General features: G+C 39.9%; 1 protein-coding gene across 2 annotated transcripts in view; it reads right to left on the bottom strand.

Moving 5' to 3' along the window:
• Positions 1-26,914, bottom strand: part of PTPRE (protein tyrosine phosphatase receptor type E) — a 142,733-nt gene that overhangs the window by 115,147 nt on the left and 672 nt on the right. The window lies entirely within an intron of this gene.

Below are 26,914 nucleotides of genomic sequence, written 5' to 3'. Positions count from 1 at the left end.
ATTACAAATTGTAGAAAGTGTCAGTTGGTTACAGTATTTCCATGCATCTTTTCCATAGTCACCACTTGCTTTTCATATCAAATCGCATATTTTAAATTCACCTATCTTCATATATATCACGATTATTATATCTCAACCTTAATTTGACTATAATTGTTTTTACGTCCTTTTATATATAATATTCAAAATCTAGAATAGGATTATATGATATTCTATTAAATCATCCTAAAATCATCCAATCACAATACATCTTTATAACATATTCTAGAAAAACTTTTAAACCTCCTCTCATAATCTCCATGTGTTGTTTATATAAAATTTCATATTAGCAAACTAATATATCTATATGTATTGTTATCATTAATCTTTATTTAACTATAGATATTGTCACTTCATTTTATATATACTACTAGTAAACTAAATTTAGCTTAGTTTTTATTATACATTTTCATTACATCAACCTGTATCTTTCTAGTAATAGTGCAGTCTTACATCTCTTGCCATTTGTAGCATTAATGTTCTAGTTACTTTCTTAATAAATCTTGTATAAACTTCTCTTAGCAACATGTTATTCCTTTCGTATCTCATAAAAGCTTGAAACCCAACATTCATTCTTTCCATCAGCTTATCTTTGGTTTTCGCTGATGCTTCTGTCAAGATTTCTCTCCTTAACTCTGTCTTTTTCTCTCTCTTTTTTTCTTCCGTGCTTTGAAATCTGGAGTAGAGTTCCAATCCGTCTACCTCCCCTTTCCATATTCTGCTCTTGCCATTACCAACCACGCTTACTTTGTTGTCAGTATCCACAGTTTTCTTATGTCTTTGCTCATTAATTTCTTCCATTTTTTGAACTCTGTCCTCCACTTTCTTCATTTGATAAAAATCCTCAGTTTCTCCATCAAATTTTTCTGTTTTGTATTTCCTATTTGCCAATCTCTTTTCAATTCTCTCTGTCACAACTAATAGATTTTGAATTTCAAACAATCATTTGCAATGTTACAGCTTCTTTTTCCTGCTGAGTCATTCTTTCAATTTTGCAGGCACTGCCACTATAGGCTTCAAGGCTAATAAACTTCAAACAGGTTCATTTATTATCTTTCAAGTCAAAATGTTGTCTTCCCTCCAATAGCTAGTGATAGGACTCCCAAAAAGCACCTGTATAAACAACTTGTGCTCTTCCTACTATCACTATCAGTAAAGAAACTGAAAGAACCTTGAATCTCAAGTGATCAAAGAAAAAGAAGAAAAAACAATGTATCCAGCCTCAAACCTCTAAGTGGTATTGTAACTGCCTTTCCTCCTGTTGTTACAACCCTCTTTATAATCCTTCTTATTATCTTCTTTATATTCCAAGCTTAAGAAAGAAAGAAAACCCTTAAATGGAGATCAAAAACAATTCAATCAAGCATTATAAAAAAAGAAGGAAAAATTTAATCCATAGGTGTAAGCAAAAGTGAAAAAAAAAAAATTAATCCATTCAGTTTAAAAAATAGGGAGCATTTGCAAAGTCACTTCTGGTTTGCTCGGAGGATCATTTTCAGCGCTCCGAAGGCCTCAGGGACCGTCCGGAGGCTTCCCTGACGCATTCGGAGCACTTAAAACGACCCTCCGAGCAAACCAGAAGTCACTTCCAGATTGTTCGGAGGGTCGTTTTAAGCGTTCCGAAGGCTTCAGGGAAGCCTCCGGACGGTCCCTGAAGCCTCCGGAGTGCCTCCCCAGGCTTCTATAAAGCCTCTGGAGCCTGGGGAGGGTGAAAAATGGCTTTTAAAAAGGGTGAAATCAGCTGGCCAGCGTGCACATGCGCGCTGGCCAGCTGACAGGGCAGCGCCTCGCGTGCCCTGACAAATGGCTCCACGTGCCACCTGTGTCATGCATGCCATAGGTTCGCCATCACTGACCTATACTGTACCTGTACATTTTGTTTTTCTTGCCTAAATGTAGAACCTTACTCTTTTCACCATTGAATTTCATTTTATTAGATAGTGCCCAATGTTCAAGTTTGTCAAGATCCTTCTGTATCTATATTAGATACAGATATATTATCTGTATTAGAAGAGTGGCCACACAGAATAACACCCGTAGTTACGACAATGATGGTCCTTTGACAGTATCATCTAGCTACACCTAGGAAATGTGCTTTTTTTGCCTCTATGGCTGCGTTAGGAAACAACATACCAAGACTTGGATAGACCTAACCTTGTTAGCTTTCGGGAAAGGCTTTAAAACCTGGCTTTTCCACTAGGGTTAGAGCTAGGTAATTAATAGAGCCTGCTATATTTGCTAAGATTGGACTATAATTATAGGGATCTGAGCTTAATAGCCTAGATTGATATAAATTCCTAGATATAAATTCCATAAATAAATACATTAACTTTTTAATTTTAATACCCTAAACACTTTGTATCATTGGCAAATTGTATTACTCTTCCTTAAATCTAGATTATATAAACAAATTAAAAGCACTCATCCTTGAGTGCTCTACTTGGAGTGTTTTTTCCACTTCAAAAATTGCCATTTAATTCTCTTTGTCAGCAAATTATTGATCCATGAAGCACGTGTTGCCTTATTCCACAACTGCCAAGTTTTCCCCAGGGTCATTGGGGACAGGCTTTGTCAAAAGTTCATTAAAAATCCAAACAATGTGTGTTGGACCTTGCCTATTTGCAATGTTTATTGACATCTTCAAAACTTCTACAATGTGATAATATCAAGAATTTTCAGGTGGATACCAACTGTATTCAAAAATATATATTTATTTTAAAGTTGTTAATTAGATTTCTCATTTCATTTCTTGATATCTCTATTGATCACAATTATTTTCATTCAATTCCTAGAAAAAAGCATTTCTGTGAAATTTCTCTGCCTTCTTTTAGCATATCTGTTATCCAACAAGAGTCACTTTTTTGTTCCAAATATGTTAATGCTATTTGTCATAAAAGTTAAAAGTTAAAGTTAAAGTTTCCTTGCAACCTGGACTTGATCCTTTAAAAAAACTAAATTCTTTTAAATTTTTTAAAAGTCAAACATAACTGCAGTGGACATTATTTTTAGAATTGCCCTTATAAGCATCTTGAACAATGGAATTATGGACACAGTTTTCAGTTGATTATATCAATTATAATTATTTAAGGCATAATCTTTAAATTGGTGGTGTTCATGTCCAAAACACAAAATCACCAGTCTTTTCTAGACACCACTTTGATTTTATTTTTAATTTGAAGAATCACTTTGAGTCTTTTGATTAGTTTTCAAAGTTCTACCCGAATGGTTGGAACAACTATCCAGATGTTAAGGTGAAGTATTTTGATCTCAGAATATTTCAGATTCAAAACAGCTTGGACTCCCCTAGTAATATTTACTGTAACCTACATATGGCATTCAGAAGAATGACATGATTTAATTCGTTAGTGATATTGTTACACAGTATCTGTGCCAAATTAATAGTATATTTTATGGCATTACACAATATGTTAAAGGATCTACTATCATAACAATCATAAAGATTGTTTAAAAAAAAGATGAATACAATTATGCTAATCCAAAGTATATAAATGAATGGATGTAAGAGCACAATTTCCATTTTCTTTAAAAAATCCCATTAACTATTCCATTAATTAAGTTCTAAGGATATGTTAGTGATAATTTTAAAGAATATGTAAAATTATGTCTTGTCTAAGGACTTACTTTTGAGACAGAAATATGTTCTACTGCCTGTCAACAATCCATTGTAGACCTTGACTTACAACATTTAGTGACCAGTAGAAAGTGATTTATTAGAGTTTTTCACATGACCTTTGCAGCATCCCTGTGATCATGTGATCAAAATTTGGATACTTGACAATTGGCATGCATTTATGATGGTTACAGTGTTGTGGAGTCATGTGATCACTTTATGTGACCTTCTGATAAGTAAAATTTCACTTTACAACCATGTTAACAACAATTGCAGTAATCCACAGTAACTGTACAAGAAAGGTAATAAATTAGGGCACAAGTCATTTAACAACTATCTTGCTTAGCAACAGAAATTTTGGGCTCAATTGTGATTGTAAATCAAGCATCACCTCTAATGTATAAAGACTGCATAAAACACAACACTGAATATTGGTAAAATTTCAGAAAATAACAATACATAACATAACATAACATAACACAACACTTCAATCAATGAAACAGAAATTGCATTATTTTATTTTTGTTTATATTGTTTTGCATATCACAATCTGAATTGCCTCATTTTCAAGCATTTCTAGTTTCTATTTCGTAAAATCTGTTTCTATTTGAATTTTGCAAGATCCAGTTTTAACAAGCATACTACATATCAGCAATATAAAAAACTGTGAAGAATTCAAAACCTTTCATTTTTTTCTCTCTCTCTCTCTTTCAAGTTAGTGGTTGCCTATGGATACATAATTCTTTAGACAAAAGCTTTCCTACCAGAAAATCAAAGACAAAATTTGTTCTGTATGTTAAAATAGGTTATCACACAGGAATATGTCCAGTGTTTACTCAGTTATTAATAACACATAATATACTGCATGTAGGCTAACATACATCTAAATTCAAAAACAAAATAGTTTAATACTTGGAAAGCATATAAAAGCCAATTTACACAATGAATCAAATGTCAAAATTCTTGTCAACATATTATGCAATATGTTCTCCAATAAAAAATATTACCTTTCTATAGAAATGAAATATCATTTTTCCTTGATCTAATAACTTCATACATATTAATTTGAAAGCAAGTGCTGCCCAGTGCATATGTCTTTGGAATCTTCTGAAATATCTCATAGAACATTATCTCATATCATAATAACAGGTTTACTATTACTATACTATGGTCATTTACAGCTTTAATCATATATACTGATGAATCTGTTCATTTAAATATCTTATGTCTAATGATCAATTTTCTACTTTATTAACAATAACAGACTGAAAAACTACAGAGTGAATATGTATTTAATGTGTTAATTTACAGAAAGAGTATTCTTAAATTAGATATAACAAATCCAGAATTAAGATAGGAATGCCTTGAAGTAAATGGTGTTTCCTTTAAATTCAGGGACACAGCTTTTTACTAATACGCTGCAACTGCTAAGCATATTTTGTTTTTCTTTAAATGTTTTTCTTTAAATGTAATTCTAATTCTAATTTTCAGTCAGCTGAAATATAGCAATAAAAAAGAATATGGTATTGCCTGCTTTAAAAGTAACTCAGTTTCCCCATATAACAGGACACAGAATAATTAACTGTAAAACAATAGACAATTAAACCTGCAACTCATTCCCATCTCAAATCTTCCAGCTTCGTTCTATTACTGTGATAATCAGATGGACTCAAAAATAGTAGCAGGAGAAAAGACTACGTAACTGGTTATCTTTTATATTATGTTGTGACCTTGAGATGGCCTACTAAAAGTATTGTTCTAATTTGCTTTTCTTATGGGTGACACAACTTTTCTATGAGCTGAAGACTGCAGAACAGAGGATTCCTGTCCTGGATAAAGAGGAACCATATTGTCTGAGTTAAACTAAACAATTTGCATTCTTTATTGTTGCTGTTATTTTAAATTAGTACACCATCTAAAATTATCCTTATCTGTGTTTCTATTTTCATCCTCTATGGTTGTGGATGTTGTAATAAACTCGTGGTTTATAATAAACTACTGCAACATTATTTTTCAATGTCTAAACACTGCCCCCGTTATTTCAGACCCAATAAATTCTCATTTCTCTGGTTTAGCATACTGAAAAACTTTATTTTAAGGAAAGAACAAAACCAGCTAAATTAATAGAAAATTTTATCAAGTACAGTTCCACGTAATGACTTAAATCCAAAAGATGACATCTATTTCTCTGATTCGCTATTAAATGCATATTGTTTAAAAGATACGCAAATGCTCCTTAATTTTTATCACAGATATTTCAATATTGGTAAAAGTATTCAAAATTATTGTAAAATGTAAATACGAACTATAGAATGTTACCTATTGTTTTCACATTATCAGAAAGGATTATTTGAGAGACTTCCCAGATTATCTATCTGTTCCATCAGATCCAGAAGGAAGAACATGCTAGAGTTTACACAGTATCATATTGTGGGACCTAGAAAGAGAACCTTTTATACCGTGATGCCTTCTCTTTGTATCATTAGAGATTAAATTAGCTCATGATCATGACAATGAGATGAGCAGCCATAACAATATAACTGAATATTTAATTTTCACATCTTTCCAGCAGGATTGTACTTCTGCAAAGGAAAAGTGGAACAGGATCCAAATTATATAATCAAGTTTTATAATAAAACATTTTGGACATTTGCCAAAAAAATAGCAAATCTTCATTAATTTAAAAAATCTTGTCTGATACGAAATAACCAGTTTCACTCATGAATGTTCAAATTAATTTAGTGGTTTTTGCTAAAAACCTATCTATCTACAACTGTCAGAACCTGGTTAGATTCAATTAAGTTAGTGTCAAGAAGGTTAACAGCAATCAAAGAATTTGGACTTTGTTAGATATTTGTTCTAACTACAGTGGTGGATTGGAAGGCAACTAGGCGAACCAAAAGAGCATAGCAATCCAGCACGTACATCCAGCCCGGAGCTCAGTGCGGCTTCAAGAAGCCATTTTGAAAGGCAAACTCAAAATGCCCTCTGAACACAAAATGGCCATGCACGCCCCACCGACTCCATATGACCTAGTCACCGAGCACTGGGACTCATACATGCTACGATTTGACTTCCTCGGGGCAAACGACCTCATGGGCCTTTCTGAAGGTCGCAAGAAGAACATGTTCCTCAGATACTGTGGCCGGGAAGTGTTCAACATGGCGAAATACCTCTCTGAACCGACACCGCTGCAATGTTGCCAAGTGTCCAGACCAGGTCCCCCAGAGGCGCCCGCTAAGGAGTGGGAGCGACCTCAAGCACCATGGTCTAGGGTGCCCATAGATTTTGCTGGCCCAGTTCCAGGGTCTCCCAGCGTGCGTGATCAACCGGCTCTAGGATTCCCTGGCCTATAAGCTTGTCAATTTCCCTGTCAATTTTGGGGCGGAGAGCAAAAGGTATTCTCCTGGCCTTATTGGGGCTATGTTGGGGTCCAAACTAAAGGAAATTGAAGTTCCCATATACTTACCCAGACCGGTGGCGAAGACGTCCTCGAACTCCTTTAGAGATGGCTTCAGCGCCGTTGTCTTTCAAAGCGTTGATACCGGTCACCTCTAGGCCCAGGGCTTGGAACCAATCTAGCCCCAGGAGGCTCTGCAGGTTGCCGCTCACCACTGTCACTGGGAGTTTCCTGCTGAACTGCTTGAACTTCACCTGGAAGGTGCCTTGGCCCACGATGGGGACCCGGTTTCCCTGGTAATTGCATAGGCGGATGTCAGGGGTGCGAAGATGCTGGTTCTTTAGGCTAGGGATAGCCTCCTTTAGGGTAGACCATGATTGTCAGTGATGACCCGGTGTCGATCTTCATCTCACATGGAGAGTCCTGAATGAGGACTGTGACCTTCAGCTTTTTTGGCTGCCTGGTGTGGCTGATTGACGTGTGGTAGATGACTATTGTCGCCCTCTGAGCACCGTGGTGGCTTCTGCCAGGCCCCTTGGTTGGGCCTCTGTTGGCAGTTTGGTGCGCTTCTAGGCTGCCAGGTAGTGACAGGGAATTCGCTCCGGCACACCTTGGCGTTGTGCCTCTTTTGCTCGCAGAGCGGCAGGTTGCGTCGCGGAAATGGCAAGCCGATCTGGCATGGTCTCCTCTGCAGCTAGCACAAGGCGGGAGACGCAGTTTGAATTTGTGCGCCGGCTGGGCGCGGCTACTGTGCATGCGGCAGCTGTCATCTTCCTCACCCTCTGAGCTCTCGGGCTCTGCAGCCTCGTGATGTACGTGTGTACTCTTTCGCGCGTCTTGTGGAGCACTTTGGCACTGCAGAGTCTCAGTAGATTTGACAGCTGATTAAGATCAGCTGTCAAATCTGGCCTCATCCAATGTAATCTGCAGAGTGAGGTTAGATTTAGCAAGTAACCTCCTCTGTAGGTTAATGTCCCGCACGCTGCAGATTATGCGGTCCAGAATCAGCTCATCCAGGTCTCGGAATTCGCAGTACACTACGGCCTTGCGAAGCATTGCAACGTACTCATTAATCAACTTGCCCTCTTTCTGGTTCCTGATGTTAAACTCATGCCGGCGAACGTGCTTGGACGGCTTGGGCGCATAGTGGATCCTCAGCGTCTGTTGAAGCACGGACCAGGCGACTGATTGTAGCGGTGTCGGTTCAGAGAGGCCTTTCGCCATTTCAAACACTTCCCGGCCACAGTATCCGAGGAACATGTTCTTCTTGCGGCCTTCAGAAAGGCCCATGAGGTTGTTTGCCTCAAGGAAGCAGTCAAATCATAGCATGTACGAGTCCCAGTGCTCAGTGACTGGGTCATACGGAGTCGGTGGGGCGTGCATGGCCATTTTGTGTTCAGAGGGCGTTTTGAGTTTGCCGCTCAAAAATGGCTGCTCGAAGCCGCGCTGAGCTCCGGGCTGGATGTACTTGCTGGATTGCTGCTCTCTTTCGATTTGCCTAGTTGCCTTCCAACCCATCCTTTTCGCCAGTGTTAGATTGGGTAACGAATAGGCACACACAGGCTTAACGGTAACAACAGCTCTATTAAGTACAACAAATGAGAACAATCCAGTGAAGGTTGAGTCTGACAGCCACCCTTTTATAGGTAGCTGTCAGAGCCTTCGACCAATAGGATTAAACCTCTGTTCCTGCCAGAACAAAGAACCTCGGTGGAAACCACTGTAGTAAGAGCAAGTATCTAACACATAGCATAACTTAATTTGTTCAGGAGAGATCATCCAGGAAGTACATAGGTACCTTATGGTAGCTATTGGATGGATCGCTCTTTGCACAATACAATTTACAGTCAATACCAGTATATAGCAGTATTACTGATAAGTCTTGTTTGTATTTGCGTGTGTTTACATAAAAAACATAAAAGTCAATTTATATGACTTTGGATTTTGCAATAATGTCATTTTTGTCTTTAAATTAAAAATGCTGACATAGTTAATATTAGTTGTTAACAGTTACATATGGTTAGATAGCTTATAATTGATTAAACAAATCTAACAAATATAGCAAGTTATATTTTTATTTAAGAAGTACAATTATGCTTGAAAGATGTAAACATCAAACATTTATTTAATTATTTAACACAATTTATATGTCTGCTTATCTCATGTCCCAATATAGCCATAACATAAAGGTAAAGTAAAGGTTCCCCTCGCACATATGTGCTAGTCGTTCCTGACCCTAGGGGGCACTGCTCATCTCGGTTTCAAATCCAAAGAGCCAGCGCTGTCCGAAGACGTCTCTGTGGTCATGTTGCTGGCATGACTAAACGTCAAAGGCGCACAGAACACTGTTACCTTCCCACCAAAGGTGGTTCCTATTTTTTTATCTGTATTTTTACATGCTTTCAAACTGCTAGGTTGGCAGAAGCTGGGACAAGTAACGGGAGCTCACTCCGCTACGCGACGCTAGGAATTTGAACCGCCAAACTGCTGATCTTTCTGATCGACAATCTCAGCCTCTTAGTCACTGAGCCACCGTGTCCCCTATGCTGGTCTTGTTGTATTCACGTCTTTTCCCGTGTAAGATTGAGATTGTCTTGGCAAGACCAACAAGACCAGCATACCTACACCCATGAAAATCTACGAAAACATATATGTGTGTGTGTGTATTATATTGTATTATAATATTTTATTACAATATATCCATAGTTACTCAAAAACAGATTCCAAAGTTTGCAACTTTATTCAACATAACATTAAAGATTAAATCTCTTTAATGTTAACAGTTTTGCTCATCAATGTACAATCTGCAATACTTTAGCATTTTAAAAAAATGTTCCAAAAACAGTCCAACAACCCTGAAGACCAAATCATAGATTCCTTTTTCTTTTAATAATGTCACCAAAAAATCTAATACCCAACCTTTCCAATCCATTCTTTGGTTTCAAAAAAAAAAAAACACTCATTTTTTTGGGGATGAATTAATTTTAAATGAAATGAAAGTAGTGTGGAATTCTTCAAATAATGCAACCAGTGATGTTGCTTTATCAGATATTCCAATTCATTAGTCGATGCTCAATAAATGTCAATATCAATTTTGAAAAAAATCTTTAATTTTTTTCATGATATAATTTACAATTTCATGTAATTTCTTCCTCTCCTTGAAATGTAGAGATACATAACATGTATATTCCTAATGCAGATTTACTGGAAACCTCCAAACTTCAGAAAATACCAATCAAAAAACAAATGTGTTCAAACTGAAAGAGGCAATATCACAAAATAAAAGATCTCCTTTCCTTGACGTTTAAAGATGTTCCTTGTTTTCTAAGTTCTTTTGTAAAAGTTTGAAATTTCTTTGTAGAATAGCTGAACTTATATACTGGAAAAGATGCATAGTATTCTTGCCCACCCATTTTATTGCTTCCAGCCCACAAGATTAGATACCCAATCAAATATCTCATGTATTAACAAATTGTATAATAATATCTTTTGGGGGAGGGGTTCATTCTCATGTCTAAAGCTGTATATTCTATGGGCACACAATCTTTCTCAGTAAATGTACTGACAAGTGATTCTTTTCTGCATTTTCCTAATACCTTGAATCCTTAAAATGTTCCTTCTGTTTTCTACTAGGAACGTTGGTCAAATCCAATTTCATGTTTATAGTACTTTGTAAATTGTTCCAATATCTCTCATTTTTACTGCAGTGTCATAAGACTTGCTAGCAATCTGAGCAATCTGAAATCTGTTTAGTCATACCCTTGAACTGTTTTTTTTAATAAACCAGACATGCCTTCAAAGTTTTTATTCTTATTGATTTATTCTAATTTTAATTCCTGTTTAATTTGTTCCACTGTACATTGTATTGTTATATTAGATCAATATCCAATTTCAGTGAGAATGGTGTTTGGATTTTAATTGTATTGTACTTTCTGGAGAGCCTCCTCTTTCTTATTTTTTCTTACTGGAAGGGAGGCGGCTTCAACTCTCTTAGATGTGCAGGAATGCATGAATATAGTATACACTATACTATATGAGCACTGTGTTCTATAACTGAAATAAATTCTCTATAGGGATTTGATGTTTGGACATGCCCTTGCTACAGGTAATATATCATCATGGCAAAGAAATTGCAGTTTTACACAGACTGATTCAGAGCCTTTATCTTATAATACCGTGATGGTGAACTTGTGACACGCTGTGGTCATGTGCGCTATCGCCCCAGCTCAGCCAGCTGGTTGTTAAGAGGTGCACATACATTCTGGCCAGCTGGTTGTTGGGTTTCCGGCACTCTGGTGTACACATGTGTGCGCATGAGCACCTTCTGGTTTGGGCACTCTGTGCCTAAATGGTTCGTCATCACTGCTCTAACATATTATATTATCCTACCTATATGTAGATATGTACAAGTATGTACATATATACTTTGGCAGTTCAGTCATTGAGAAAGGGCGTTGGTACTTACCTGATACGTCTCTTCTCATAGTGGGGGAGGAGTATCCAGGATGGGGTTGACCTTGTCCTCTCTTGATTGGACTGAGTCAGATAAGATCTTTTAGCCATGCCTTGGTCACCAGGCTCCACCCAGTTATCGGCGAAGAACTTTATCCAACTCGCTGTGTTATCCACTCTAGACTTTAGTTTCAAACCTTTATTACTTCAACAGAACATTTCAACAAATAACATAACAATTTTGCAACATACCCATATCAGGGAGGGGCTGGATACTCCTCCCCAACTATGAGAAGAGGTGTATCAGGTAAGTACCAACGCCCTTTCTCCATAGTGAGAGGACAAGTATCCAGGATGGGACGTACCAAAGCCTACACCTCCCTATGGAGGGTTACACATTTACATAATTTTGAGCCCAAACTTATGCCTGGTGAGACCTCTCCCCCGCCTTGTGAACAGCCTGCAACACCCTACGTCCGAATGAGGCTTCCGCAGAAGCAAAGGAGTCCAACTTGTAATTCCTCATGAATGGTGAGGGGGAAGACCCCGCGGCTGCCCTACAGATCTCAGATAGTGAGGCCTGCATGGCCCAGGCCACCGAAGTGGCTGCGCTTTGTGTAGAATGCGCTGTGATAGAGCTCGGTGTTTGCAGACCCTGTGCCTGATAGGCAGAAGCAATACAGGTTCTTAACCACCTGCCTATCGTGGTGGAAGTCACCTTGTTCCCCAGGGCCCCGGCTGGAAGGAAACAAATAGGGCTTCCGACTTCCTGTTTGGCCTGGTTCTTCTGAGGTGCAACAGTGGCCCGCACTGGATCGTGGCCCATAGAAATGCACCATGTTGAAAAAGCACGCCCTGGAGCACTGTAAATGCGCTCTGTGGAGGTTCTGCAAGCTGCCTGGATAGTCTGTATAACCTTAGGGGAGAAGTGATCTTCCCTCAGGATGCTCCACTCAAGTGTCAAGCGGTCAACTGGAGCCACAGAGGGTCCGGGTGTTCCAGCGGCCCCTGACTGAGGGAGCTCCTCTCCTGGGGGATCCTCCAGGACCTGTCCACCGAAAGGGATTGGAGATCGGCAAACCAAGGCCTTCGGGCCCCCGTGTGGGGCAATCAGTACCATCTCTGCCCCCTCCCGCAAGATTTTTTGTATGACCCTGCGGATCAAGTTAGGGTGGGTGGCATAGAGGAGCCCCCAGGGCCAAGGGCCATGGAGAACATCTACCCCCTCAGCCCCCCGTGTCCGGTACCTGGAGTAAAACCTCAGGAGCTGGGCGGGATGGTGAATAGGTTGACCTCTGGGCGTCCGAAGCGCTCTGCCAGCTCTTCAAAGATTGCTGGCTGTAGCTTCCACTCCGACTTGTCCACCTCGATCTGGCTGAGTCAGTCGGCTCTGATGTTGTCCACCACTGCTGTATGTTCTGCCCTCAGTGAATGCTGTCTAAGGTCATAGGCTATCGAAGGTGCTTCTGCGTTTTCTCATAGTTGGACATCCAATTCTGAGTTTGTGGTGGGTTCAGGCATGGGGACCGGCCTGTCTGACTCTTTTGCCATGGCTAGAAGAGTGCTATGATTCTATGACTAGGATTAGTTCAGAAAATTTCTTGACTGTATTATGAATTCTTTGAGTTCAATTCACTTGTTGGCCACTAGGGTACGTTGCAAGACTTTGTAAATGCAGGCGCAGTTCACGTGTCAGCTACTAGAGTGCATTGCAAAACTTGTAGACGCAGACACAGTACACTGGTCAGCCACTAGAGTGGGTTGCCAGACTTTGTAAATGCAGGCGCAGTTCATGTGTCAGCCACTAGAGTGCACTGCAAAACTTAGTAGATGCGGACACAGTTCACTGGTCAGCCACTAGAGTTCGTTGCAGGGCTTTGGAGATGCAGGCGCAGTTCACGAGTTGGCCACTAGGGTACGATGCAGTGCCTTGCAGATGCAGGCGCACATCACTTGTCGGCCACTAGGTGTTGCAAATGTTGGCCTGAAATACTGGATTGCAGTTTGTAGAGGGGCCACTAGTGGGCGCTGCTTGCGCCTACTATTTTGAGTGATTGGCAATGGCGCCTTCCTTGCTGTTAAAGGACGGAAGGCTGAGTCAATCTTGAGCCGGTGAGATTTGAACTACCAAACTGCAGCTAGCAGTCAGCTGAAGTAGCCTGCAGTACTGCACTTTAACCCCTGTGCCACTCGGCTCTATTCTGCTGGTTAGGTTTGTCAAGCTGACTCTCCAATTTTGGAATTCCTAAGGGTCTTTACCCAAACTCGGAACCCGTGTTGGACCTGGCTAGTTTGGTACCTTCTATAGGGGTTGAGCCCTTCCCAAATAATTCATAAACAATAGTAACCAATCCACAAGAGCATAACAATCTCTTCAACCGAACTGGCTTTGAACACATAAGGTAAGCTGATGTTGGAATGGTTGGGGCGTCTTTATTGCCCCTCGTTGTCAGGACAACTTATCATTAAAGTTCAAAGGATTTGGGAGGTCGGGTCTGGGCTAGCAAACCTCTTTCTCATTCAAGTTTCATTTCCATGGAGATCTTAAGGAGTAAGGCTTGGAATCTGCATCAGGTTTCTCTTTCTTTGTTAGGCCACATGTTTGGCCTTAACAACAGCAGATCAGATTACATAGGTTGGGAAAGGATGGGGTTGCTTTATCATGTGATTCCTGGATCCCTCCTCCTGGAGCTCAATTAGATGGAAACAAGGTCGATCTTGCTTTCAAACAAGGAGAGGAAACAAGCTTTTCTAACTTTGCAGGATCTGCTTTCTCAATGTATCAGAGAAGAACAAAAACAGGCTTTTCAGAGCAGATTGAATCAGCTAGGTGGTAGACGCTGCATTTCTCATGCAAATCTTGGCCCCTTTTTAACACATTTTCTAAATCACAACAGAGTCCTTCATCTCAGGAGAGATAATCAACCTTTCTCACTGAAAGGGGATGTTCCTCTTTGCTCCAAGAAGGGGTGAGGGAAATCCCGGCAGCTGATTTCAGTTAGACTGCAAACAGAATTTGTGATTCAACTTCAATGTCCCTTTTACTCGAGGGGAGCTCAAAATAACCTCATCTTTACACTGTTCTGCCTCGGGTGCATGCAGAGGTAGAAGGGAGGCTTGAGGAGAATGCCCCGTAGTAAGGATGACTGCCATCCCTGGATAGAGCCCCAGATGCCTGAGGTATCAATGGGAATCCTCACTTGCTGGGAGGGATCCTCCTCTGTGATTGCAGGAGGCTCCAGACCAGGGGGAGCCTTCTTGCTGATGGCCTCATAGCAGATGCGCTCTAGGGCTTTATGCCTCTGTCTTTCATATTTAGAGGCAGGTTTGGGAGGCTTGGAGCCGGAGCTTACCTCTTTAGCCGCCCTGGAGAAGGTGTGCTTCATTTTGCTTTTTGCCTTGCTGCCCCACCTTTGGATGGACCTTCAGGGGTAATCTCTAACCTGATTGGAGGCTCTTTTGCCCTTCCTGTGGGGCTACCGGCTTTAGAAGCAAGGACTTGATTCCTGCCTGTGTCCTCCGAGCTGCAGGAGGCCGCCATCTTGGGCCACGTGGGGACTCTCCTCCCCCTTTTCAAATGGCACTGCATGGCAAATACAACAACCCTGCCAGTCAGGGCTTTGAAAAAGTGGTTTGTGCTACTAAGAGCTGCTGTGCTCTCTCCTGTGGCCTCCTGTTGTTAACAGCAGCTCGTTGAGAGCCTTGCCACTCCTTCCTCCAGCTGCTTTCCTTTCTCTTCCTTAAAGGGAAAGTTTTTCCTTAAAGGGAAGACCTTCTTTAAAGGGAAAGCCTCAGCAGTGATCTGAGCCTCATTGCCCTGTCTGGGCTTCTCCGGCTAGTCAGGCACTCAGAAAAGGATTGAATAGGGTTTGTATAAATCGTGATAGCAAGGTTGCTGGAACACAGGATGACAAAGCCCGAGGTGTCGAAGGGAATCCTCACCTGGAGGGAGGGATCCCCTTCTACAGCCCTGTCCGGTGAAAAGAAACCTGGTAATCTTTCCTTAGGTTCCAGGCCAGTGGGGGGGGGGTGTCTTCCTGCTGCTGGCCTTGTAGCCGATGTGCCTTTGCCTTTCATACTTGGAGCTAGGCTTGGGGGGGTTGGATCCACAGCCTGTCTCTTTAGCCCCCTTGGTGGAGATATGTTTCCTTTCTGGCCTTTGCCTTGCCTCCCCCCGCCCCCCTTGGCTGATGCCTCCGAGATGGTTTCTAACCTTTTTAAGGGCTCCTCAGTGCCTCCGGTGGTTGCTGGCTGCAGGGCTGAGTGCTTGGCTCCTGCCAACCTCCTCTGAGCTGCCTGGGGCCACCATCTTGGACCACGTGGTTTCAAAATGGCTCCCGGCTCCAAATTCAAAAAGCTTCTCTTTGCTGGAGCACGTGGAAGCAGCTTGTGTTTTTGCAGGCTGCCACGCAGCTTCCGCTGCCGCTGGGGGCTCTCTCTCGCCTCCCCCTGCCTCCCGCAGCTCTTTCTGAGCCTCTCCAGCTCTCACTTTGTTCTCTGGCGATCGCTGCTAGTGCAGGTGCTCCGGGTGTTTTAAAACAGTGCGGTTCATCACTCAATCCCTGAGAGGAGCGGTGGAGCACTCCGGTGCCCTTAGAGCCTCCTTGGGCATCGCCCTTGCTGCAGAGGTCTCTGCGGAGCTCGCTTGCCTGTCTTTAGTGAGAGTCCTCACTTAGTGCCCTGGGTCTCGCTCTGTGACCTGTGCTGTGCACCACCTTAGCGGTTGCTGTGCGGGCTTTCTACCCCCACTGGGGGTTTCCTCAGCCAGCATGGAGGCAATTTCGATCGCTTTTGTAGCAATTTAAAATTTTTCTTTTAAGTTTCTTCAGGATCTCAGGATAAACACAGCCGTCCGTTGATGGACGGTGTCGATAACTGGGTGGAGCCTGGTGACCAAGGAGTGGCTAAAAGAGCTTATCTGACTCAGTCCAATCAAGAGAGGACAAGGTCAACCCCATCCTGGATATTCCTCCCCTCACTATGGAGAAAACTGGAGAATACACATATTGTAACAAATGCAATAAAGGACTAATATCAGTTATATTTATTAAGTGTAAGCTTTATTTGTACCTACAATCACTTTAAATTCTGATATATGCACATATTTATATGATAACATTGGACTCAAAATATGCAAAATTCATTAGGACAAATGACATCAATTAAAATAAATTATGTATTGAGGCTGCAAAAAAATATCAAGGACAGAACTTTATCTTAAATATATTTTGCATTTGAATACAGCATTAGCATTAAAAGAGATTCATGTTTGTTCCAAATATGAATTGGTTTGCGCTATTTAGAAAGTGGGAGTATTTCATTAAATTTAAAACTCAATGTCATTGTTTTTTCCTGATGGTACAGATTCAGATTGGAACAAACATGTTTGGCTATTTAGTCTGACTAGTTAAAATAATTAAGAAACCGATTACAGTTTGACTGATACCCTTAGCCTCAAGCCATAACAAGTCCACGTTTAACCTAGAAATTAGTTTTTTTAGAAATAAGAGTGTGGTTTCTTTTCCTCTATAAATGTAGCACGATTGGAATTTATAATAACCATAAAATATATGGGATGTTCAGTAACAAACCTCTATAAATCAACCAAATTTATATTTTATAGAAATAATAGTAAGGAAACTGGTTTTGTAAAAGAAATCAGTTTATACAATGTTGGCATTAAAACAATATGCAGTTAGCATAATAACACTGGCCTTGGGCAAATAAACACCTTTATTATAAAAAGAAGATAAAACACATGCTTTAAAATAGTATGTTTCATTTTTGAGACATAAAAAGGCAGCTAACTTTAATAAAGCCTTGCAGAATTTTTGAAATCAATAGGAGAACTGTGACCAAAGAACAATGGTTTGTTCACCACAAACGAAATCTTTCACATTTAGCTACAAATGATCCTCAAAAGGGCCTTTGTGTACCATAGAAACAAGATACAGGCAGATGCAAAAAGCCATATTCCCCACAGGACATATTTTATACTCTGTATAAGAATATGTAAGCAAGCTGCCTTGTGTCAATATGTAACCCCTGGGGGCAATGAATATAAGATCCCTGTAATCAAATATACGCAGGGGGCAACTATTTATTTTTCAAACACATTCTATTAAGTAACACCCATCAGGGTTAAACTAGATGTGACATTTAGACTGCAATCCTACACAGACTTTTCTTAGAATAAGCCCCGTTCAACAACCAAGAGGCATTTCTGAGCAGACTCAAACATTTCTCTTCTTTTAGCATGGAGGCTTTTAAAAAGTGTTAGCCTATATTTAGGGATAGGTAAAGATAATTTGGATTGCAGGGCTTAGATCAAAAGGGATTGTAAACTTTTCATTCCCCAGTTCTAAAATAAGTCTAGCTGAAGATGATACTTTTTTAAAAATTGAATTGGTTTTTCTCCCTAGGTCAATATCCATTTTGGATAACAAATTTCTTTCAAAATCACAGCAGTAGAAAAAATGTTTCAAGCTGCCCACCTATTGCCATTCCAGCAAAGAACCAGTGAGTTGTTTATATATTTTAACAAATGCAATTCAATGCAAGACCATGTTTAGTTCAGTACTATTATTAATTATGTGTGTATCCTCCAGCTGTAGGCAGTATATTGTTAAAAGTGTAAAGCATGTGTTAACTGTCCTCATTATTCATGCTTACGTGCACTGAATGCATCCCTATTGGAATCCATTAGACATGTCTCTTTTAATACCAATGGTATTAAGCACACTTCTAACATTCAACCCACTGGAGTTGACAATTTGGTACTCATAAGGTAAAGCTCTTATCTCCTACCAGATCCCCACCCCTTTTATTTTTAGTGTTTATTATTATTTTTTAATCAGCTAGAACAGGGGTGTCAAACTTGTGGTCCGCGGGCTGGATGCATCATGTGCTGACCACACCCATCCCCGTTTAGCAAAGGGGAAAGTGGCAATACGACACGTGACGACAATGTGATCACGAGAGTTTCACACACACACACACACACACACACACACACACACCTGAGCTAGGAGGCTGAGCTGCTGCAAAAGTACCAGCCTACAGTTCTAGAAACTATTTTATTTCCTTGTGGACTCACTTGAGCTTTGGAGCTATTCTAAAATATTCTAAATGAGTGACTACATCCCATTGCTTTATTTTGACCTATGTGCAGAGCTTCCCCCTCTTAAAAAGTAAATCTGGAGTGGTAGAAAGGAGAAGCATGTTGATGGGGTATGATGTGGTATTGCAGAAAAGGTTCCTTTGTCAAAGGATGACAATATCACCTTTAGATTTTATTCCAGCAGAAGCATAACATTAAAAATAGGAATTTGGTAATTACAGATGAAGGAGTTGCAGATTCCATATTTAGGTATGCTTCTACCATAAAAGAAAAAAGTGATAAGAATAATTTTAGAGCCAGCCTAGGCTAGCATTTGTACTGCTCTGAATGCATTGAAGATGATATCTAATCAAGTAACCAAACATCTGCAAGAAAACAAACAAGCTCAGGGAGCACCAAGGAGTCCATAGGCTACAATTATGAGAACCTGGGCTATTAACCTGCTAACAAACTATTCAGAGCTTTTGTAAGTCATGAACTTGCTTTTAGTCAGGGCTACTTTCTTTTAATTACTTTTTCTATGCTTTTGGTTTATATAGCCATTGTTAAAATGGCATTAGTTAACACCTACTTTGACACTTCTCAGAAGAAGCTAAACAGGCTGACCATAAATGCTTCAGTTATGGGAAGTGCTAGTCTAGCCAGCAGATTGTGCATTTGCAACTGTCCTGAAGAATTTTGCAAATGGGCCCATTACTGGAACAAGCAAAGGTAACATGACATTTTGCTTAAACTGTGGTTAAGAATGTCCGGGCCAAGGTCTGGAGCTGGAGGTTGAAAGCTCATCATTAGCATGCTAAAAAACCACATCCAGAGGTGGAAAGAACAACGGACAACAGATTTTCATCCTGACTTCCTTGCAAATTGTTTTCTTTAACTTGGAGATTTAGCTTATGAGAAATAAGAGTTTTGTGCTTGCCTCCCCCCTGTTGCTGCCATTATGCGAGAGTATCCAAATCTGTCTATCACTCAAATAGTTCTAAAACTATATTTAAATGCTTCATTTTAAAATAGTGACATTTCTCTATATTTGAAATGTTTTAACCATTTACAGTCTGCAACCATTTAGCTGATCAGAGTAATATCTGGTTTTATGCCATTTGAATTCAAATAATTTTTGATCAGAATGTATAATCTTATACATTCAAACTGCTAAAATTTATATCCTAAATTTCTTAATCTTTTTTTCTTCCCATTCTAATAGCAGAAGTGTTTTTATGATAGCAACCACTATGCAAGAATACATCTGTTCCCAAAATGAACCCAATGTGATAGTAAACTTGTTTTATTCCTCCTATAATCACAAGCTGGCTAATTGAATCTTCTTTCGAAACAGGAAAAGAAGCAATATTACACACTTGACAGATTCCTTTAAAATAACAATTATATTGTGATAACTGTGAAGTATTGGCTTATTTGCTACAAAACCCTGAGTAATTTCTCTTCTTTTGATAAATACAGAATGAAAGATTTCCATAGTAGTTAATCTGAAAACATAAGCATATGACATTTAGTATTCAGAACAGCTCATAAAGTAGCTGTGGTGATGATTATATATTATACACCAAAGACTACAGTCAATATTCAAATTCAAATTTTTACTACATCTTCATTGTTGCAACAATCAGATGAAAACACATATACAGAATTCAAAATAGTATAAATATATAGGAGAGAATATCTTATTTCTTCAGCCTTGTCTACACTCTGAGTCCATCCCCATATCAGACCTGGAAATTAAGGTTGTGTTCAAATCCATAATTACCTACATTTAAGACAGCTAGTTCAATGGCACTCATTTCTGATCAAACATGCACAGTGCAGGCAGTCATCTTACAACCATATCTGAACCTGGCAATTAGTCATAAGCAGTGGTGGGTTCCTGCCGGATCGCACCGGATCGCGCGCTCCCTTTCGGCGCTGAACCCGGAAGTACGTTCTTGCCCCGCCCCTGGCGACAGGACGACGCTTGCCTGCGCTCCACCAGCTCGGCTGGGACCGGAGACGTTTCTCTGCTCAGAAATGTCTTCAGTGGAGCGGTGGCAGCCTGGCAGGCTGAGCCTGCGTCCCTTTCAGGCGCTCCGCTCCGCTGAGGAAACGTCTCCGGTCCCAGCCGAGCTGGTGGAGCGCAGGTAAGCGTCGTCCCGTTGCCAGGGGCGGGGCAAGAACGTACTTCCGGGTTCAGCGCCGAAAGGGAGCGCACGATCTGGTGCGATCCGGCAGGAACCCACCACTGGTCATAAGTCATGATGGCCGTAAAGCAGGTCATCATGTGACTAGACCTGATTTTACAAACTTTATCACAGCAGCCATTAAGCGAATGCCACAGTTCTTAAGCAAACCCATTTTTGTATGGGGCAGTTTTTGTGGGGAACCGTAAAATATTGCAATCCATTGTAAATCACAATCATGCAATTGCAGGGTACTGCAAACAGCTATAAAGGAAGACTAGTTGCTGAGTGGCAAAAAATTGGTTGGAGACAGAGGTGGGTTGCTCCCGGTTTGGGCCACCCTCCCGGACACTTCTGTGCATGCGCAGAAGTGTTGCATGTGCACAAGAGCGCGCATGCACAAGCGAACCAGTAATAAAACTGGTACAAACCCACCACTGGTTGGGGAGATAGCAACGTCGGAACTTCATAATAGGATCATAAGTTCCTTTTGGCTGGTTGGTCATAACTTTGAACAGTCGCTAAGCGACCAGTCATAACTCAAGAACTGCCTATAGTAGGTGTCTATAGAGATTCTTAGTCATCCAAGTCATGGTTGTTTCAAAGGTGGTTTTTCCAAGAGGCAACCAGACTTTCTGGTTTTTCTTTGAAGACGTTTTGCTTCTCATCCAAGAAGCTTCTTCAGCTCTGAGCTAACGAAGCTGAAGAAGCTTCTTGAATGAGAAGTGAAACATCTTCAAAGAAAGAAAAGCCATAAAGTCCATTTGCCTCTTGAAAAAGCACCTTTGGGACTACTATAGTAGACGATGCATTTATTTAAAATTTTTAAAGACCATTCAAAGGACCACAATTGCTTACATATAATACTAAGTTATCCCCAATCTGTGCTAAGCTAAACCAGGGATCTTTGGCTTTTATTAAACAATGTTTGTTGCATGTTAGAAACCATTGTTTATGACTTAATACTGTATAAGAGTTGTGGTGGCACAGTGGTTAGAATGCAGTATTATTGTAGGCTACTTCTGCTGACTGCAAGCTGCCTGCAGTTCGGCAGTTCGATTTATATCTGCTCAAGGTTGATTCAGCCTTCCATCCTTACAAAGTTGGTAAAATGAGGACCCAGATTGTTGGGGGCAATATGCTGACTCTGTAAACTGCTTAGAGAGGGCTGTAAAGCACTGTGAAGCTGTATACAAGTCTAAGAGCTATTGTTATATGAAAGACTTTTGCAATTTCAACAAGTCTTCAGATTATCACAAAGTGTGAAGTCTAGAGAACAGCATAAAATGCATGCCCAGCTACTGTAATTTACTGACAAGCACATACTTGCCTGACACTTGGGGATATCCTGGTAGAATCTTGCATTATTTAGTGAAACACCTAATAGTATAGAAGGCTGGATGATTCTGTTTAGGTGTTCAGATGAACATATGGATGATGCTGTCTAAGGGATTATGGGACTAGTCCTGCAATTCTTTTCTAACCTGCATATATTTAGCTGAAGCCTGAAAATGAATTATATACTCATCTGTTCTCCATGAAAACTGTGACTTTGCTTTTTAGGGTCCTAGATCAAATGGAGAAATGAATTGATACTCAAACAATCAGAACACTGAACTTCAACAAGGATATATCCATGGCTCTCTTTTTTACCCTTCTTAGCCATCTGTTCATTTGGCACTAATAACACTTGAATGCCAAGAACAGAACAGAAATCAATGCAAAATTTTAATAAGGTACTGGAACAATAATATGTAGCTTTCTAATTGTTTTGCAGCAATCTTCTCATCTCCATCCCATTCTTTTTAATCTAGATCATGGGTGTCAAACTCTCCGTGTCACATTGCCATCATGTGACATTTCGTGACGTTTTTCCCATTTGCGGAACTGGGGTAGGCATGGTCTGTGTATGACGCATCCAGCCCACAAGCTACCAGTTTGATACCCCTGATATAGATGAATCATGAGAATTTCAAATTCAGCAAAGAACCAATGAGAAAATTTATTTGAGATTTTCTTAAAGAAGTTGTGAACAGCTACTGCTGCTATTTGACTATTCATTTATGCCCAGATACTGCAAAGCTCTTAGAATTAGATATTTAATGGAAGCATCGCTACTTAAGGCTAAGCCAAAACAGAGAAAGTGAGATTTATTTACAAACACAAAAGATTCTATAAATCAGGATTGGCTAGATATATACTGTGATTATAAACATTGTTTTCTTAGCAAGATTCTTCATGACACTCTATTATAACACTACAGTATACTATGGTTGGCATAATAAAGGTGTAGAAAAAAAAACTTTTAAAATTTGTGTCAGTTATAATCTTGCCGTTACTTGATCCATAAACAAAATAAAACTATAATGTTACACTGGTAAATATAAACTTGTCTTATTTTTTTCCAAACAAAATAAAAAACCCTGTAATGATAGCATAAAAATATGTATACATATTAGACATACCCAGCAAGGATGCCACTAGATTTAATTAAATTCATTTGTCACATTAATGCCCCTAAGTATCATATGCTACTCAACAGGGTAAGATTATTTAGTGCAATACATAAGGGAGTTTAAATACCAGGAATTAATGAAATGCAACAATGAACAATTTCTGCTTTCAGTGGCCCACACAATCTTAACTTTGCTCTACAAGATGTAATTATAAAATATGTACAGAAATTGCTCCTTAATTGGACATTATTCTTAAAATTTATGAATACAAAGATAAGATGTTACTTTAAATTTGTTCCTTTATTTATTCACTTGTTTGTTACCACAATCACGGAGTCAGGGGCTCACAATAATCAGCATAAAACTAAGGATAGAAATACAAACATATCATAAAAACCATAAAATGTGGATTCCCACTTATTACTTCTCCCACTTTTAACTAGAAATCCATACCATGCATCTAGCTAAATTAGGTACAAACTTTCAAGTTTTGTACCCCTATCCAGACCATAGATAGGTTTGAAAAGTATTGCAAGCATACAATTCTCATAAATCACAAGAAAAACTCATTAAGTAGCACTATAACAGATTGCTCAAAACTGATAATAGTAGATTGCTCTATATTGAAAGATTTAAGCAGTCCTGGAACACAGATGATATAGTATCATTCCTGATTTTCAACAGCAGGTCATAACAGTGGTGTATGAAGATATTGGAGGACAAACTTGCCACATAGGTTGGCAATCATATCTATAATTCTAGATTGTTGCAGCTTACTTTTTCCATATATTGTAATCCTGTAGCCAATTTTCTATATTCTGTAATTTATTACAAAAAGACAGAAATAAACCCCAGACCACTATTAAATATTACAAAAATACATGACTACTTCCAAAGCCAACTTCTAGCACCATGTGACATTTACTAAATACTTTGGTTTCTCATCAGGTTATATAAATATTTTGCCTTGCAAAATGTATGTCTTTACATCACCACCCAATCCTCATGTCTAGTCCTATTCCATGCAACTCGCTTCTTCCAATACTGCAGGGTAAATGAACTATGCCATGAGACAGAGTTGCTTTTCAGAGTGAGACAAGTAGCATATACATTTAATAATAAATAACTTTTACCACTGACTCTGGGGGAAATGGCACAGAATAGGGTTTTTTTTTTAAATGTTCATTATAAGAGCTCTTCTTAATGTATGGATTCTGTCTTGGAATGTTATAGGTCTGAATGACACAAACTTCAGTGGGTATGACCAGTTCAGGCATAAACATTTATGTGGATCCTTAGTTTCTCATTTGCAAACTAGAAATTATGACTGAAGGAGCTCAATATTTTTAGCCTTGAGAAGACCAGGAAGAATATGAAAGTGTTTTTCAACTACCTGAAGATGGCCACATAGAGAAAAAAATCCTAACTGTAATAACAATAAAGATGAAAAACAATTCTCTAAAGAGGTGGTGAGTTAAATAGGGTTCAGAAACTGGGTTTGACAAAGTCTTTAATGTGAATTCCTGCACTTACAAGTTAGCTATACTAATCATATAAGGATACTTTTTCAAATGTATGATGATCAAGTCTTAAATCGAGAATAGGAAACTTGAATACCATATGTTGCTCCCTTTCTCTTTTCTTCAAATTTACTCCTAAAAATATTGCTGGTTTTTAACAGCAACTGTAAAAATGACCATATTGATGACATGGCTATCGCACTGTTTCAAGCCCTCAAAGCGGTAATTATAAAATGCACACCAACCTGTTAAGCATTTGGGGAGGGACAACATTAATATAGGGTACGAAACACCTCATAAACTTACATAACTTCTTCAAGGCCAAATATATCTTGTGTACTATGTAGATTTAATAATCACAAAAAAATAGGTTTGGTCTATAAGATCAATCATTTTCAATTTATTGTAGTATTTTTGATTATATGTGGTAATATATATCAATAGAATCTTGTGAGATGCATTTACTATAACACAGAATATATTTGAAAATGGCAATTAAATTAACCTGTAACCATCTAAATGACTGTCTGTACTGGAGACCCAAGATCTAGCAGAACAATAGTACAGTACTTAATCTCAGCCATTACTCATCTAAACTCAGACTTCTCCATTCCAGAGAAAAGCACTGAGAAAATAAATTCCACAAATCAATATAAAGATTTTTAACACATTGTGTTCAATACCACTATAAGAAAAGAAATGCAATCAAAACATATCAATAGGTGCTTAGCACAGATTCAATTATACCATATAGGCTAAACTATAGGTTAAACTAAACTAAAATATACATTAAAAAATACCTTCCTAGGATGTAAGAGATGAATAATAGCTAAAAACTCCAATAAAAAGCCTCAGCCAAAAGCCATACTACAAATGTATCTTTGTTAACTGATCCCAGTGCTTCCTTGTTTAGCCAAAATGCAAGAGATGCTATTAATCAAATGTGGTGCCACCGTTAACCTGGCCATCTCACAGTAGCACTGTATTAATCTCTGAGAATTTCAAAGTAATACAGTAATTAATTTCGAGAATTAGCCTGCAAGCAAAGCACTGTATAAAATGTGTCGTACTGGAGCCAGCATTCACACCTCAAAATCTCAGGTGCAGACACCAAAAGCATTAGGCTGCTAAGTTCCCCAGTCCAAAACCATATTCACTACAGAATTCAACTATATACCTCTGAGGAAGTGTGCATAGGATGGTGTGCATAGGATGGTGGTCTCAATGTCTCCAATCCAACCTCACACCACCTCCAATCACTGCTCCCCATCTGTGTGAACAGGAGTGAACTACCTTAGAAGGTTGTAATTTTTCCCCCTCCTGCTCTTTACTTGACCTTCTCTACCAATAGTTTGATGGATACATGCAAACAGCTAAGTGCTCAGAATGGGGAAACAAAATGCCAGCTGGATACCATAGGCCACCCCTCATTGTGGTTTAAATGCAAATTTGCTTTCATTCCTCTTCCCACCTCTGAGGTAAAGCAGGAGGGAGGATTCCATAGGGACGTGATGTGACCCTGTTGAAATCCCTAAAAACTTTTAATTTTGTTCAAGTAAAGCCATCTAAGACCAAGAAGGACACCAAGAACATACCCTTCTCATCTGGAAAAAAAAAAGGAGGGGGATGCTTTCCTTTCCATTTATCATGGCAGTTTCCCACCACCACCACCACTACCACCCTTGCCCTCACCCCCTCCCTCCACCCCAGCGCACTGCTGCCTAGGCAGCTGACTGGGCTCGCTTTTCATTCGAATTCACCAGGCGACTTTCCTTCCCGGCCGCCACCTGCCTGAGAACTGCTTGGCTTCCCTCCTTCATGGCGCTTTCTTTGCCAAGGGAAATGCCATTTCCGATCCTCGCACTCCCACCTCGGGCGGGCGGGCGGCCAACCAAGCAAGCAAAGGCAACGGCGCCCCAGCCTCTCCCCGCTCGCCTCCTCAGCAGCCTCCCTGCCAGGGCACGCTTTGCCCCGGGGCAGCCGGAGCTTCTTTGCGGCGAAGGGGAGGAGGGGTCGAGTCGGTCCATGCCTTGGCGCGCCACCGGGCTGAGTGGGAGAAACCAGCTCCGCGTCCCGACCTCTGGCGGAAAAAAACACAGTCGGAGCTGGCCTTACTCCCAGCGGA

Source organism: Natrix helvetica (assembly GCF_964273705.1).
Source record: "Natrix helvetica genome assembly, chromosome: 5".
Lineage (NCBI taxonomy): Eukaryota > Metazoa > Chordata > Lepidosauria > Squamata > Natricidae > Natrix > Natrix helvetica.
The sequence above is the reverse complement of the archived record's forward strand: the minus strand, read 5'-3'. Positions and strand labels throughout refer to the sequence as shown.